This window comes from Aquarana catesbeiana, linkage group LG11, assembly GCF_042186555.1.
Source record: "Aquarana catesbeiana isolate 2022-GZ linkage group LG11, ASM4218655v1, whole genome shotgun sequence".
In the NCBI taxonomy this organism is placed as follows: Eukaryota; Metazoa; Chordata; class Amphibia; order Anura; family Ranidae; genus Aquarana; species Aquarana catesbeiana.
Genome location: NC_133334.1, coordinates 123,579,921 through 123,594,511, shown reverse-complemented (window position 1 = coordinate 123,594,511; position 14,591 = coordinate 123,579,921).

Genomic DNA, 14,591 nt, shown 5'->3' with positions numbered 1-14,591 from the left:
AATAAAATGTATGTAGAGCTAAACCCTTTTTTAAGTTTTGGATAGAGTAGCAAAGGATAAAAAAAGTCCACTTAATATTTTTGCTGTCTGTGTACCATTATGACATTTCTTTAAATTTCCTATCCCGGAAATGAAATCGGAGTGATTCTGGTGTTACCTGGATTCTGGATTGAGATGAAGGGGGAGGTGGCAGCACTTGGATACTTTGTACTTTGTACTTTACAAGCATGAGTGCATATGATTTTTTTAGTAATAAAAACTATTTTGCACAGTGTACACTATGAGGTTTTTCTTTTGAGCTTGGGTCTAAGGCTGGGTTAGCTACTGAATTAATTGACCATTTATGAGACATCCGTCTGTGGCTGCCATCTGAAACCCTTGGCTTTTGTTTTAAAGGCTCCATTGACCTTTGTAATAAAGGTCTATATGTGAGGTGAGCACATACCCTTGGGGGTTTGTTTATATACATTTATTGGCCCTTTGATATAGCACATCTAGGAAGCAGTATATTTTTATATGTGTTTTATACATATAGCAAAGCACTACATACATTGATTTTGTTACCAATATGCACACTTGCGTGCCTGCAGCTTGTTGATAATTTTGATGTGCAAACTCATTTTATTTTATTCCAAAAAGTCAGATAGAATAAGTAGCCCTTAAAGCAGAACATTTAAATTTAAAAAAGATTTTGGAGCAACCAAATTTTTTTAACTATAGTAAAGGTGTTACAACGTGCATCATTTCAAACACTCTCCGTTTCAGACACTTTCCGTTTAATCCTTATCCTTATCCAAGAAACATATTATTTAGTCATTGTAATACATGTATCATCAAGTTACTGCACAGAGTTAGCATGGTCTTGAAAAATAAATGCTATTTCAGAAAAAAACACCTTACCTTATCAACTATGTAATTTTGCTAAAGGCTAAATCTGCTACTGTTGCACTATAAACAAATATCCTGTTCATTTTGATTTTCACTACTATGGCTGCCAACTTCTTTATAAGTGTCTATTTATGAGGGAGCAGAATCTATTTCACTGTATCTATTCTTCCAATATAGTTATATAAATGCTGTTCCTTCATTTTCAGCAGTGAGGCATGCAATGATTTATAACACAATACCTGGGAACTATAAAACAGGGAAAAACTGCTTTTTATTTTTACTATAAATCTTCAGAACAACACACTACTTAAATTTGCAAATTCACATTCTACTGTGATCTCTTGGGATTTGTTTAGCTGTGGCAATCATGGCATTTGAGTGATTGTCTTATGGCAACCGTAAAATGTGTACATGAAATACGTGCATACAATATTTTCTACAATATGTTTTCTCACTGTTACCATTCTGGAAAAAACATAAATAGAATAAAAGAAAGTTCTATTAAACAAACATGGGTTACTGAAATAATAATAGAAAATGATTTCCATGTGATATAAGGTAATGAAAAAACAAATATTTGTTTGTTGTACTAAATAATACATATTTTTTTTGCTAGACAAACAAGGTTAGCGCGTTCTTTCAATATGATGAAATATACTATATCTATAGAGAGTCCAAATAATCAACAAGCACAATACAGACATGGAGACATTTATCAAGAATGTTGCTAGGAGACACAGTGCAGAACAGAGGCAATGCATGATCTTGTCTCCTATGTGGAGAAAAACAAATTTCCAGCTCCACACATATTTTGTTCATCCACCCCCCTTGCCCTGGTGGTAGGGACTGGAAATAGGTTAGCACCAATTAAAATGTATGTACACATAATGTGTATATAAACTCTAAACTTCTTTTAATTGATCCTTTTGGTCTGCTAAATATACAATTGAAAGTATTTAGTTAGTGCAAATGTCTGCAAACAAAACCCTCTATGTTTAACATAAACTGTTAGACAGGGCCAATAAACATAAACTGTTAGACAGGGCCAATTTGGTTGTTTTGCAGGCTGGTCAGTAAGTGTGCTGGTAAATTTTTTGTTTGTGTGTGATGTGCATTGTCCTTCCTTGTGCACCTTGCTGCAAAGGCCAGTTATCGATTGAGATGGTTGCCACATTTTTGTACAATTGAAAGAACTGGGTGCAGGGATGCACTGGATGCCCTTGCTGCCATTGTGCATTTGCGAGTCACGTGCACTGCTGTGCCTTTTAGAGGTAGGCTTCCTCCAGGCATACCTGCCCTTATCTATCCATTGTTACACTGAGCAAAATTATAAACGCAACATTTTTGTGTTTGCCCCTTTTTATCATGAGCTGAACGCAAATATCTATGACTTTTTCTAAGTACACAAAATGCCTATTTCTCTCAAATATTATTTACAACATGGAACATGCCTTACAACCGCAGACCACGTGTAACCACACCAGCCCAGGACCTCCACATCCAGCATCTTCACCTCTAAGATCGTCTGAGACTAGCCACCCGAGCAGCTGCTGCAACAATCGGTTTACATAACCAAACTGCACAAACTGTCAGAAACCGTCTCAGGGAAGCTCATCTGCATTCTTGTCATCCTCATTGGGGTCTCAACTTGACTGCAGTTCATTGTCGTAACCAATGTCAGTGGCCAAATGCTCAAGTGCTTTGATGGTGTCTGGCGCTTTGGAGAGGTGTTCCCTTCACGGATGAATCCTGGTTTTCACTGTACAGGGCAGATGACAGTCAGCGTGTATGGCATTGTGTTGGCTAATGTCAACGCTGTGGATCGAGTGGCCTATGGTGGTGGTGGGGTTAGGGTATGGGCAGGCATATGCTATGGACAATGAACACAGGTGCATTTTATTGATGGCATTTTGAATGCACAGAGATACCGTGACGAGATCCTGAGGCCCATTGTTGTGCCATTCATCCATGAACATCACCTCATGTTGCAGCATGATAATGCACGGCCCCATGTTGCAAGGATCTGTACACAATTCCTGGAAGCTGAAATTATCCCTGTTCTTGCATGGACAGCATACTCACTGGACATGTCACCCATTGAGCATGTTTGAGATGCTCTGGATTAGGGATGAGCCGAACACCCCCCTGTTCGGTTCGCACCAGAACATGCGAACAGGCAAAAAATTTGTTCGAACACGCGAACACCGTTAAAGTCTATGGGACGCTAACATGAATAATCAAAAGTGCTAATTTTAAAGGCTTATATGCGAGTTATTGTCATAAAAAGTGTTTGGGGACCTGGGTCCTGCCACAGGGGACATGGATCAATGCAAAAAAAAGCAGTGATTTTAATAATGCTTAAAGTGAAACAATAAAAGTGTAATATTCCTTTAAATTTCATACCTGGGGGTGTCTATAGTATGCCTGTAAAGGGGTGCATGTTTCCCGTGTTTAGAACAGTCTGACAGCAAAATGACATTTCAAAGGAAAAAAAGTCATTTAAAACTACTCGCGGCTATTAATGAATTGTCGGTCTGACAATACACATAAAAGTTCATTGATAAAAATGGCATGGGAATTCCCCACAGGGGAACCCTGAACCAAAATTAAAAAAAAAATGGGTTGGGGGTCCCCCTAAATTCCATACCAGGCCCTTCAGGTCTGATATGGATTTTAAGGGGAACCACGCGCCAAAATTTGAAAAAAAAAATGGTGTGGGGTCCCCCCAAAAATCCATACCAGACTCTTATCTGAGCACGCAACCTGGCAGGCCGCAGGAAGAGAGGGGGGTACGAGAGAGCGCCCCCCTGAACCATACCAGGCCACATGCTTTCAACATTGCGAGGGTGCTTTGGGCTAGCCCCCCAAAGCACCTTGTCCTTTAACAAGGGGACCCCCAGATCCCGGCCCCCCCTGTGTGAAATGGTAAGGGGGTACAAAAGTACCCCTACCATTTCACAAAAAAACTGTCAAAAATGTTAAAAATGACAAGAGACAGTTTTTCCTTTATTTAAAGTTTTCTTTTTTCCATCTTCTTTCTTTTATCTTCTTTCTTCTATCTTCCTTTGGTTTCTTTCTCCATCTTCTTCTTCTTCTGGTTCTTCTGATTCTTCCTCCGGTGTTCTCGTCCGGTATCTTCCTCCGTGGCGTCTTCTTCCCTTCTTCTTCTTGGGCCGCTCCGCGTCCATGATGGGAGACTCCCGCTGTGTGACGCTCCTCGTCTTCTGACGGTTCTTAAAAAACAGAGGGCGGGGCCACTCGGTGACCCCACCCCCCTCTGACGCATGGGGACTTGACAGGGACTTCCCTATGGCATTCCCTGTGATGTCAGAGGGGGGCAGGGTCACCGGGTGGCCCCGCCCTCTGTTATTTAAGAACCGTCAGAAGACAAGAAGCGTCACACAGCGGGAGCCTCCCATCATGGATGCGGAGTGGCCCGAGAAGAAGAAGGGAAAAAGACGCCGTGGAGGAAGATGCTGGACGAGAACACCGGAGGAAGAACCAGAAGAACCAGAAGAACCAGAAGAAGAAGAAGCTGGAGGAAGAAACTGAAGGAAGATAGAAGAAAGAAGATAGAAAAAAGAAGATGGAAAAAAGAAGACTTTAAATAAAGGAATTGTCAAAAACTGTCTCTTGTCATTGTTAACATTTTTGACAGTTTTTTTGTGAAATGGTAGGTTACCATTTCACACGGGGGGCCGGGATCTGGGGGTCCCCTTGTTAAAGGTGGCTTCCAGATTCCGATAAGCCCCCCGCCCGCAGACCCCCACAACCACCGGGCAAGGGTTGTGGGTATGAGGCCCTTGTCCCCATCAACATGGGGACAAGGTGTTTTGGGGGGCTAGCCCAAAGCACCCTTTCAATGTTGAGGGCATGGGGCGTGGTCCGGTTCAGGAGGGGGGGCGCTCTCTCGTCCCCCCTCTTTTCCTGAGGCCTGCCAGGTTGCGTGCTCTGATAAGGGTCTGGTATGGATTTTTGGGTGGACCCCACACCATTTTTTTTTTAATTTTGGCGCGGGGTTCCCCTTAAAATCCATACCAGACCTGAAGGGTCTGGTATAGATTTTGAGGGGGACCCCCATGCCATTTTTTTTTTTTATTTTGGTTCGGGGTTCCCCTGTGGGGAAATCCCATGCCGTTTTTATCAATGAACTTTTATGTGTATTGTTGGACCGACAATTCATTAATAGCCGTGAGTAGTTTTAAATGACTTTTTTTCCTTTGAAATGTCATTTTGCTGTCAGACTGTTCTAAACACGGGAAACATGCGCCCCTTTACAGGCATACTATAGACACCCACCAGGTACGAAATTTAAAGGAATATTACACTTTTATTGTTTCACTTTAAGCATTATTAAAATCACTGCTCCCGAAAAAATGGCCGTTTTTAAAACTTTTTTTTGCATTGATCCATGTCCCCTGGGGTCAGGACCCAGGTCCCCAAACACTTTTTATGACAATAACTTGCACATAAGCCTTTAAAATTTGCACTTTTGATTTCTCCCATAGACTTTTAAAAGGTGTTCCACGGCTTTCAAATTTACTGCGAACACCCCAAATTGTTCGCTGTTCGCCGAACTGGTGAACAGCCGATGTTCGTGTCGAAGATGAGTTCGACTCAAACTTGAAGCTCATCCCTACTCTGGATTGGTGTATACAACAGCGTGTTCCAGTTCCTGCCAATATCCAGCAACTTCGTACAGCCATTGAAGAGGAATAAAACAAAAAACGTGCGCTCATAATCAGTGTAAAAAAGGGAAACTCTTATTAAAACAATCCCAATCTATATAAATAATTAAAAAAAAATAAATGTGCAGGACGGATCATAATGAAGCGATCCAAATCAATACAGTTAAAGTAAGATACTTAAATCAGACATAGATCAAAGTGCTGTCAATGGGTGATATATAGTAAAATGTATACTAGTGTGCTTAAAGCCATATATCAATGCACTACTTAAAACTTCCCGCAATGAATAGGCAGTTAAATAAACCAGTCCACCAGTATAAAAAAAAAAAGGAAGGGGTTCTCAGCCGTAAAAGGAACGGAGGTAGTCCATAGAATGGATAACAGAAGGGAAAAATTCCATATGTAAATAGTCACTTCATGAAAGCAGAGGAAGACATCCACGATCCATCAGGTCAAAAGCCACACAGATAAATGGAGAAGGGGGGAGTGTGTAGACAAAAACTCTCACAGAATCCAACAATATTAGAAGATGGACCCTTACCCTCAATGGTGGACCTCCCTTCTGGCGAGGTCTTACGAGCAGGCAGACTTAGCCCTCTGCGGGGACTGTAGGTAGATGGTATCCAAATCCGCTGGTGTACCGTGCGTCTCTGACCTGGCGTGAACCAACTCATCCACCTGAGGAGGGGTGATAAGCCCACTGTCAATTAAGGGAAATGTTGATGTAAAAATTCAGCTATTTTTGAAGACGTTCTGACTCCAATTTTATTTGGTCAGAAGTCCTGGTGGAGAATTGGACATAAAAGTTCAGTAATCTGGTTCTAAATCTTCACAAAGATCGCCGCTCTGCACACCTTCGTCACCACTGCTGCATGCTCTCCTCTGCTGCCTCTTCCCGCAATGTCTTCTCTCTACTTCCTCCTGAGAGGGGGTAGTCTAGAGAGAAGACATTGCGGGAAGAGGCAGCAGAGGAGAGCATGCAGCAGTTTATTTTATTTATTTTTTTGAATTATTTATATAGATTGGGATGGTTTTAATACGAGTTTCCCTTTTTTACACTGATTATGAGCGCACGTTTTTTGTTTTATTTGATTTATTTTACACAGGTATTGGTGTTTTATTCGTGCAGCTATAAGCCTTGAATATAATTATTTCTTTAGCGTGGTTTTTTCTTTTATTTTTTGTCTTATTGAAGAGGAATAGACCAACATTCCACAGGCCACAATCAACAACCTGATCAACGCTAAGCGAAATAGATGCGCTGCACTGAGTAAGGCAAATGGTGGTCACACCAGATTCTGACTGGTTTTCGGACCCCATCCCAATACAGTAAAACTTCACATTTTAGAGTGGCCTTTTATTGTGGCCAGCCTAAGGCACACCTGTGCAATAATCATGCTGTCTAATCAGCATCATGATATGCCACACTTGTGAGGTGGATTATCTTGGCAAAGGAGAAGTGCTCGCTAACACAGATTTAGACAGATTTGTGAACAATATTTGAGAGAAATAGGCCTTTTATGTACATAGAAAAAGTTGTAGATCTTTGCGTTCAGCTCATGATAAATAGGGACAAATACAAAAGTGTTGCTTTTATAATTTTGCTCAGTGTATATGTGCTCCTACTATGGAGGCTTTTGAAATGTAGGGTTAAGACTAGAGTATATACAGAGGTCCTGTGGTGTGAGCACAGTGGCATACTTAAATATGTGCAAATGTGTGCAAACAAAACCCTCTGCTTTTAACGTAAACTGTAATGCTGCGTATACGCGATCAGACATTCCGACAACAAAATCCATGGATTTTTTCCGATGGATGTTGGCTCAAACTTGTCTTGCATACACACGGTCACATAAATCTTGTCGGAAATTCTGAACGTTAAGAATGCGGTGACGTACAACACCGACGACGGCACTAGAAAAGGGTAATAGTGCGCCACCCTTTGGGCTCCTTCTTCTAATCTTGTGTTAGTAGAAGTTTGGTGAGAGATGATTTGCGCTTTTCAGCCTCATGCTTTTCCGATCGTTACTGCTCTTTAGTTTGTGTTTGTGGGTTTGTATCTGGTTTTCAGTGTGTGTAGTCATTTCACATTTGTTTTTCAGTGCTTGTATTATAGTACGCATCTGATTTTGAAGTGCGTTCTTGTCCACTCGTTTCTGATTTTCAGCTCGCTGTTCTCAGGCCTTTCTGTTTTTCAGTGCTTTCTGTTAGTTCGCTCTGACCAGCCGACCGTTTTGAAGCCATGAGGACCCTTACCCCGGACCAGAGGGTTTTTAACTACCGGCTGGCCAGAGCCAGAAGAGTGGTGGATAACGCTTTCGGGATAATGGCCAGCCAGTTCTGCCTATTCCTTACGGCAATCAACATGACTGAATATAAACTTAACCATATAATCCTTGCATGCTGCATTCTCCACAATTCTTTAAGGAGAAATTCAGTGAACTATGTGTCCTCAGTTGGGCCTGAGGCCGGACTTCAAGAAGAAACCCTGACGGCGCTTGAAGCTGGCCATCCTGGCTTGCCCCCCCAAAGCGCCCGCAACGTAAGACAGAAGTATGTTGAGTACTTTGCAGGTAGGGGGGCCATTGATATGCCAGAAAATGTTTAAGAAACATTTTCAAAATAATTTTTAAACTGAAATAAGATTTACTTAGATCTACTGCTTGTGTTTCTTTTAGCTGTCTCCTAGGTTCTCCAATGGGCTTTCTTTGGCCAATTTCTTCAATAGTGCAAATGTAATTTATTTGATACATGAGATGACAATCTCTTCTTCAGCAAACTATTATTATGTTGTGGGTCTGCTACACACACCTTGTTTTTGTTGTTAATGTATGTAATGCATTACTGATAAAAATATACATCATTTTTAGCACCATGAATGAATTTTGGTGAGTCACAAAAAAGGCATGATTGTGGCAAATTATAAAGCACTGTGGGAGTTATTTACTAAAGGAAAATCCACTTTGCACTCCAAGTGCACTGCAAAAGTGCACATGAAACTGCACTTGAAACTGCACTGAAAGTGCACTTGTAGTGCAAAGTGTATTTGCCTTTAGTAAATAACCCCCATTTCAGTGTAAACACCAACTTAGTCCAAAAAATGATATTGAGCATTGAAAGAAGAAGCCGCACATTGTTGAGTAGAAAACTTTTTACTCTGTGCACATTCATGCGTTAGAAAAGGGTTTTTGAACAAATCAACATATTTTAGTAATGACATTTTTTTTTGGACAGTACAAATAGCCTTTTTTGTGTTAAAACAGGCATGTTTAAAAAAATAAAACAATACACAACTCAGGAACTTACAAAGTTCAACTTTGAGTGAAGGCAATATCAGACATTAGTATGTCCAAACTGTGTTGATATTGCCTTCATCAGATGGGGTGATGTCACCCCTATGAAAGACAAATTTTGAAGATGCACACAAATTGACAGTCAAAATGGGGATTTCCCTCCTGATCCCATGCCTAATGTCAACATGTGCTAGCTCCAATCATGGGGGATCAATGGATGTGTTTTGGGGGTGCAACCCTTTCCTCTTATCTACTTTAGTTGTGAGGAAGGGGTTGCACCACTGAAACGCGTATATCCCGTGATGGCAGATAGCACATGTTGGCACACTGTGTGCATCTTCAAAATTTGGCTTTCAAAATTTTGGAGAAAAGTTAGAAAAATAGAAAGAATTTGATAAAAGTTGGAGTGTTTTCCATTCTGCCTAAAACATCAGTGATGTTTTTGAGTCTTTTTTCAACATCATTGATGCCTTCCTTGATCTTCTGTAAATCCGGATTGCACACCATGATCTCCCCGATGAGGACTTGTGCACTTGCACTTGTGAAATGTGTTTCTTCTTCAGCAACATCACCTAAAAAAAAAAAAACACCATGTATTATAAATATGCAGGCATCCATCTATTACCTGAAGCTGTGGTCTCAGACACTCACCTGTTGTGGTCACTATTTCACCCACTTCATAAACCTCTCCTTCCTCCACATCCTCTGGTTGTTGTTTTTGGATTTCCCCTTCTTTAGGAGGTTGGGGGTCCCTGGTGACCTCAGACGTCCCAAGTCTTTTCTCCCCATGTGATTAAAAAAGGTATGCTTAGCACACAGATATTTGAGGCAAGAAATAGGAATATGAAACATTGCTTGGAAGTGTCGTACAATTGTCTGTTTTGGCAGAGTTCAAAGCTGAAGACATGATTTTTTTTCCCTTTACAAAGCTGGAATACTTACCTTTTTTGTATCACACATATAGAGACCCCTAGTATCCACTGGAGCACCTGTTTGGGACACCCTAAAAAGTTTGTTCTGGTGTCCCACACTAGTGCTCCTGCATCCAGATGTGTAAACAGCTGCTGAGTGTCCTCTCCTTACACTGAATCAAGTTTACATTTCAATCTAGTTACAAACCCATCTAGACAACAATGTACTAAACTTCTTTTAAGACAAATAGGCATGACCAAATGTAGTTAACCTGCATCTGCAAAAAACATCGTATTAGTGGGTGAATGAACAATGTTTACTACGAACGATTACTATGCCCACAAACCTGAAACTTGCCATTTTAAACTGTACAACAGTAAAGAAAAGCACATGGAGCAACACGAACGTAAGAAGAATAGGAACACACGACAAAATACTTACTTTTTTGCAGCACTCTCTTGATTCTTCTGTACTGATCCTGCTTCCTCAATTTGAGGTCTGACCATCATTTCCTCAGTTGATCCTTGGATCGCCATACCCCAAACTTCTTCGGCAGACTTTTCACAACTTTAGGCATGATCTTGGCCTTTCTCACATTTGGGTTTGGGTACGGTCCATGCTTCCCATCATAGTCGGCCCTCTTGAAGATATCCACCATCTCCACCATCTGTATAAAGGTCATATTTGAGGCCTTAAATATCCTCTGGGATCGGGACGTTCATGGCTCTGGGCTTTTGTCATTGCTGCTGCTGTCTTCTTGCACCTGTTGTCTCTCCGCCATGTGCTCTCCCACTGCGCTGAAAGACAAGGGGTGGAGAATATACTAGAAAGAACGTCTGGGGCGGGAGGAGTTTCACACAGTGTATATAAAGCGTGTATATAAAGCGTAACATGCGTGTGTTGTACGTACGATCTGTGAGCGGAGGAAGGAGTAGCGGAAGCGCCAATCGTTCTAACGAAGGTACAGTTTTAACTTGGTGCATCAGTGGCCTATACTGCTTCTAGATTGTGGCCTATATTGGGACAAGATTAGGAGAGTTTAGCCTGACATAAGGGTTTGTCTTGTGTTGTGTCTTGCAGAGAAAATGGATCTATTCAATGATGAGGACTTTATCTCCATATTCATTGATATGTACAGGGAGCTGCCCTGTCTGTGGCAGGTAAACCACCCCTTTTTATAACAATAAACCAAAGAGGAAGGCAGAACTGGATCAATTGCTGGAATTTGTAAAGCCGGTGATCCCCACATCAGACATCCCCTATTTTAAGTGGCATGAGGAGCACTTATAATAGGGAGCGCAAGAAGGTCCAGGATTCCCAGAGATCAGGTACTATGACAGACAGCATTTTCTGGCAGGCCAGACTGAACCCAGGCCAGTACTCTCCAATCTTCCTTCAAGGCATCCTTCCACCTCAGCTGAGGCTTCCGACATCCAACCTGGGCCTTCCAGCCAGGAAGAAGTGGAGGAGCCCAGCTTGAGCCAGGTATAGCATTGTTCAACATATTTCTAGTCAAATAATTAATGATGTTAACTAAATGTTATTATTGATCAGTAATTTCTGATTTTACAAAGTGTTTTACATATCAATAGACAGTAGTAGCCACAAATGATTGGGATAAGAATGAAAAATGCTGGGGTCAGAATGATAGTCTTTTCTATTTATTAACATTCAATTTGCAACAGTCATAAGTTGAAAATTATGTGTGACTGATGAATCAAAAACTAAAACTATGTCCCTTTTCATACACAGGAAAGTCTCAGCCAGGAAGAGGAAGATGGAAAGTGGCAGCCAGGTGGTGGTGGGGGGGTAAGTGGCAGCCAGGAGGTGGCCGGCCTAGTAGCCCACCCGAATCCCAGGTCCCTCCCCTCCGCCTTCCACAAAAAAGTCCTAGGAAGAAGAGTAACCTGGAGGAGGCAGCACTTGGCCTATTTCGGAAGGCTACAGTGGCCCTCAAACCCCCCAATAATCAAAAGGACTATGCCTACATGGTAGCCTGCAAAATGCAGGAAATGGAGGAGGGTCAATGTCTCTTATGTGAGGAAGTTATGTTACAAGCCCTAAATAAGGGGTGGAGGGGCGAACTCACAAGCCAAAGCCACGTTTGTGAGTTCAACCATGGTTCTCCTCCTCCTCCTCCACCTCCTGCCACAACTACAACACCAGAGACACAGCCTGGAAGCAATCGTGTAAGGAAGACAAGAGAGTGATGGCCTGGCTGATGTGGTCTAACAAAAGATGCAGGCTGTGGCAAGACCACAGCTTGGGGACAGAAATGTCATCTGCTGCTGTTCCTGATCTCTTGTAGTCCTGGACCGGATTGTGCTCACTATTATAAGGACTCCTCAGGCCAACAATTCTGACTGTAAAATATTTGATGTGTGCCCTGGGGTACAAAGGCTTCACAAATTTCACCTGTTTCTCCAGCATTGCTTTCCTCTTTATTTTGTTATGACCCATAATAAATGGCTATTTATTTTTCACAAATACTTGCCTATGTGTTTAACTTCAAAAAGGACAGTTTGTTTGTGAGTAGGCAGGTACATTTCAAAAATACAATGTCAAAATTAACAAGGGACACCAACACTAACCTCTATGAGGTTAAAAAATACAAGATAATAATGGTGTTGTAGTAACTTGACACAAAACGAAAGAAAAAATTATAGAGATCACTATAAAAAAAACAAAAAAAATAGGAGATCTGGATAAAAAAAACACAAAACCAAAACCAAAAATTCTAAACATTATTATGGAGATCTGACAAAAAAAAAAAAAATAATCATGAGATCACGAAAAATAACAAAGAAAACAGGTTGTCAGAACTCTGTGTTGATATAAACAGCAAAACAACTTCATCATTCTAACATTCTAAGGAAGAAGAGAATGCTCTGCATTAAAAGATTTAAACATTTGCGGCGTGACGAATGTGCTATCTCCATTACAAACGCTAGTTTTACCAGACCGAGCGCTTCCATCTCGTAATTGATTCAGAGCATGCGTGAGAGCAACTTTGTGCGTCGGAATTGTGTACACACGATCGGAATTTACCAGAATTGATTTTGTTGTCAGAAAATTTGAGATCCAGATCTCAAATTTTGTTTGTTGGAAATTCCGATGGAAAATGTTCGATGGATCCTACACATGGTCGGAATTTCCAACAACAAGCTCCCATTGAACATTTGTTGTCGGAAAATCCGACCGTGTGTACAGGGCATTAGACAGGGCCAATTTGGTTGTTTTGCAGGCTTCCAGGTAAGTGTGCTGTGGAATCTTTTGTATGTGTGTAGCACTACCCCCACAGGGGCTGCCTCTGTCTCTCCTATTCCTTCATAGCCAAGCAACATGCATTTTCTACTTGCACCTAGACACAAGAAATCAGTCCCTGGGCTTGTTTATGTTGTTTTTATTCAGGAAAACAACTTGGATGGGGTAGAGGGGTTATGGAATACCCAAACATGACTGAAACAACAGATGGGGACAATTTCCTTCCTATGTACAGAGAAAAGATCCTGGACTGTTCTCCTTCCCAGACACATTCAGTCTTTAAGGATCATTGGCAAAAGTCCCTTGTGGACTAGGAGCTCTTAGTCCCTTTTGGAAAATAGCACAATACAGTATGTTGCAAAACTGCATGCAAGATTAACTTCTCTCCTCTGTAGAACTGTTTCCAGCTCCACTGCCTGCAGGTACTACCAGTCTGCCTGTCTGCTTTGAAGATCTCCCAGGAAAAGGGTCTAAGCACTGATCTCCCAGGATAAAGGGTCTAAGCACTGCACTGTCCTTTTGAAAGCGTGCTACATGTGGCAAGATTACTTCTAAAACCAAACACTGAAAGGATTCTTCCCAGCCAGCCTGAGCCCAGCCTGGAGGCAAAGCCTCCTAGACCTAGGGGAACTCTCCTAGGCCACCAAGAGCCTCCTCAGCACTCTATCTTCAACCCAACTTCCTTGCTGGCCAGACACCACTATATTTAAGGGCTGACCCAGCCACCCTGCCAGGCCCTCTGCCTGGGGATTGGTCAGGTATGCAGATCAGGACATCCTGGCCTCCATCCACTAACTTCCAGAAGCTTCTCCAAGCCTTTAGATCCAGGTACCAGTATTTAGTTATATATCTTAAAAGGTCTAAAAATACTTATGCTCTTTTCAGAAATTCAAAGATGTACTATGTCCTCACATTTCTGTGTTACCCCAGTTTGTATCTTGGGACATATCTTGGGATTTATTAGTGCCTATGCTTTAGAGGTGAAGACAGTGGGAAAGACTAAATATTTTAGCAAAAAAAAAAAAAAACAGGGGACATGTATGTATTGCAGAGATTGGACTGGATTTTTTTTTTGTTTTTTGTTTTTGTTTTTGCCTTGACAAACCCAATCAATTAAGTCTCCATTCACACTAATGTGGCTCCAAAATCACATGATTTTCCATGTGACTTTGGAGCTTGACTTTGATGTGACTTTGAGTGCGATTTTAATCCAACTTTACATTCAATGGACCTAAGTCGTATCAAAAATCACACCAAAGTAGTGCAGGCACGTTTTCAAAATCGCTGAGATTTTTAGTTGCATCATTCTGGATGGGTGCCATTGAAAAGAATAGGCTGTGACTTGTCATCTCCAAAGTTGCATGATACGTTACATAAGTGTAAATGGAGCCTAAATCTCATTTAAGCTTTAGCATGCTATTTAAATTCAAAAGTAAGTTTAAGGGCTCTTTCACACGGGGCGGATCAGTGATGATCCGCCCCGTGAACACCCGCTTGCTCAGCGAGGATCGCTCCGCCGATCCCCACTAAGCAGGAAAATGACAGG